Here is a 3,935-nt window from a genome sequence, read left to right on the forward strand (position 1 = left end):
TGACCTGATCAAAAGTTAATAAAGAACTTTTCTTGATGAAAGGGTATCTCGCGCTATTCGTTCCGGGTCCTCTGTCTGCGAAGAAAATCATCCAGCTCCCTGATACACCCACGGCCTCTCTAGTTACCAGGCTCATAAGTGAAAGCAAATTGATCAGGTGAGGGTCATTCTCCAGAAAAATAACACCGACGAAGATGGCAAAGTCTCTCCTCGGTAGTGTCCTCCAGCGCTTGGCCAAATTCGACTTCACGCAGATTGGTTACGCCAGAAGGGAAGCGAACGAACATTCGGGTTAATAGCCACCCCTTCTTTCCAATTTTCTGCACAGAATATCTTGGAGCGGGCTGGCAAATTTCAAAATGCCTACACAAAGATCAAGCGCCTATAAGAGGATCGCGCCACAGAGTTTCGAAAACTGGGCTACAGCAGTTGAAGTGGAGAGGCGCAAAACATGCATTCGCATGGCGGCAGTCCAGCCAAACCAAACTTATAGCCAAACTGACTGTAGTCATAGACCTTTGTGCTCCTTAAAGCACAACGCCGCAACCGGACACGTCTCTGGAGGGCCGTTTCCACTCAACCACCTGGATCACCAAACGCAGAGGCGCCCTGGAGAAGGCAAGCCTCGCGTGAAAACAGCGTCCAAAGTACGAAGAGCCATCAGCGCTTCTTTTCGTAACAGACGATAAAGGTACAGCAGTGAACTCCTCACCAAAGTCAGAGCTTCTGAAATGGACTGATTCAGATGTGCGGGGACAAGCAGCGAAGCCTACCGGCAAACCAACTACATTTGCTGACCCGGACATCGGGGAGTGCGGCAAAAACCGTACAACCGCTGAGAATGTGAAACTTCCAAACTCTTCCAAACGCAACCCCTCTGATTGTGGACACCGCTGTCGCCTGACAACTAAAGCTACACACGTGACCACGGCGAAGCGGAAAATCCCTCGTAGATCCAGTTGGCAACGCTGATCGCCGGCGGATCGGGCGTCCACACAAATGTGAGAGAAAGGCGATCACAGCCAAACATGCTACATAAGATTCGCTAGATAAAAAAACTGATGGCTGGCTTCAAGGTCCGGTCCTCCGCGAAAACGAGCCTCATGGGGGCGCCACTGAAAGCATTACTTCTTGGTGCCACCACCCAGTGTTCAGGGCCTCACTGAGACACCTTTTCGGTCAAACTGCGCCAAAACACAAGAAATCAAACGGACGAAAGTTTGCCCGAAATCTTTGATCAACAGCAAAACTTGTCTTCCCAAAGGTATTACTGAAGGAGCTTCAAGTTGCATTGGTGGAAGTCTTTCTCGCGGTAAAATGACTTCGTCCTCAGATTGCGAACGACCGGAGAAAACCGGCTCCTAATGGGTTAAAAAACCTGCAAATGAAAAGCATCCCTATAAGCCGCCAAGACAGGAAGCAGATGAGTGTGCCTCAAACGCCCTGTTGGAGCCTTGGACTCTAATTCCACGTAGAACTGGTAAGTCTGCTTCACTCTCCGGTCACAACTCGCAACTCTACACCTTTGAAGGCAGCGAAGATGGTGTTGAAATGCTTGTCCATAAACTACTTAGTCTTTTCAACAAACTTTGCGATATTAGACAGTCTGTTTGTCTAAAACAGCCGTACGTAATCGCACCCACGAAGACCTGACTCACACCAGATGTCTCTGACGTGGAGATTTTGATAGACGGTCACTCCGTTAACCGAGCTGACTCACAACGACGGAGGGTTGGTCGGGTTGCTCTGTACTTACATGCGGCCATACCAATCCCGATTGTCCCCTCCGATACCATTCCTGCAACATTTTGCGACGCACTGTGGATCCAAGTCCCGCTGAATGGGTCCGATTCTCTCCTTCTCATTGTGGTCCACCGTTGCCCCTCGAGACCTCCTGAAGGCGACCGATTCCTCATACAAACTTTGAACAACTCTACTCCATCCACCTTTTCACTCATCTCCCGCTGGCAGGTGAATTCAACTCTCCAAAGGCCTCCCGGTTGGAGCTCCAGCGCGTTATATCACGCGGACTATTTGCAGCGGCGCTGGCGAACGTCGCGTAGCAGAGCGCTTGGGCTCAACATGTTGCACCACCAGATATCGCGCAGGCCAACAGCCATACTTCTGGATTCGGTCATCACCAATGAAAGACACATCGTTGATCGGGTAATAAATCACGCTCCACTGGGACATAGCGACCACTGTGTGCTGACCTTCGATTTCATCTGCTATCGGGCCAGAAAACCAGAACTTCAAAAGTGGATTCGAAACTTCTGCCGCGCAGACTTCTCAGGAGGGTGCATCTTTCTTTAACAAGGCACATTGGGAGCAACTTTAGTGGAAGACAAAAATGGGACCATTTTCCAGAGAGCTTACAAAGCTGACGCGATGTTCGTCCCGAAAAACCATCACGCAGTCTGACGAGCTGCAGGTTATCTAAAAGGATTCGGCGTCTGCTGGAACAGAGGTCCAAATCTTTTTCAAAAATTTGACTGTAGGATACAGAGAAGGTGAGCTGGCACCTCGTGGAATGTGGAACCGCTGTAAATCGGAAATCCGCCAATGTAGCATACGAAAACAAGTTACCATTCTGGACGTCACCCGGAAAAACTGAAATGCATGTTCAACTAGGTGAGACATCGCCGCAGAAACAAGCCATGCGCGTTCTTTTTGATGGACAGAAACGGGGAAACCATGACTGACCCTGCAGGGGTAACTCGGGTCCAGAGATAACACTATGCAGATCTATATTCAGCCCCATCGTCCTCGTCACATTCATTCCTGTCAAGGCGCAACTACGGACAGTTTCTAACAGGCTTGGTCTTTACGGTGGAGGACATTCGTCAACACTTGCACATACTCAACCTATCCTGTGCATTGGGACCCGACAGGGTTCATCCCAGGATCCTGGAGGAAACGTCACCAAAAATGGCACATGATTTATACCTGGTGTTCCATCAGTCGCCTGAGGAAGGCCGCATTCGCGCTGCTTGGAAGGGAGAGATTGTCACGCCGGTTTACAAAACCTATGGTCGACTATCTCCTGACAGCTATGGGCTCATGAGTCTCATCTGCGTGCCGTGCAAAGTGATGGAACGCATTCCAAATCGGGATATCTTAGATCACCTTACTTCCAATAACATTATATCTCCAGCTCAACACGAATTCCTCCCAAACCTTCTTGCGTGACGAACATGCTCGTGTTTGTGGACAACTTAGCCCAACCCAATGGCGAGGGACTCAAAATGGATGCCATATTTTTCGACTTCTCAAAAGCATTTGATAGGGTTCCACACATCCCGCTGCTCCACAAACTCGGGCCTTTCGGGATTCAAAGGAAAATCTTAAACTGGATCAAGGCATTCCTATCACAGATCATTCCTAGTGAGAATGGGCCCAACCTACTCCTCTCCAGCACCCGTCTCCATTGGAGTTCTCAAAGCTCCGTTTCGAAACCACTGCTGTTTCTGATCTACGTCAACGAGATTTCAGCTGTTCATGCAAGTCAATGTCCACCTTTTTGCGGACGACTTGAAATCCTGGAGTTCCAACGCCAGTGCCATCCAAAGGGATGTAGACGCTGCAGAGCAGTGGTCCTTGAACTGGCATCTTCCTCTGAATGATGAAAGGTGCGTCCATATGTCATTTGGAGGAGACTCAGCGAATGGCTTTGTCATGCGTGATGAGAAGGGAAAATAAGACATCATGAGGACGGACGCCAAATAGGGTCTGGTTATCTGGCTCCCTTCAAACATCCTTCTCATTACACCATGAGAAATCGGCCCACCCAACATTAGCCATTTTACGGATGATCCGACGCACCTTCTCCCGTATTACTCGCATGGACTTTCAAATACTCTATGGGGCCTACGTCAGACCGCTCCTGGAGTACGCCAACCAAGTTGTCTACCCAGGACGCACGAAAGACGACACCC

Source organism: Opisthorchis viverrini (assembly GCF_000715545.1).
Source record: "Opisthorchis viverrini unplaced genomic scaffold opera_v5_28, whole genome shotgun sequence".
NCBI lineage: Eukaryota > Metazoa > Platyhelminthes > Trematoda > Opisthorchiida > Opisthorchiidae > Opisthorchis > Opisthorchis viverrini.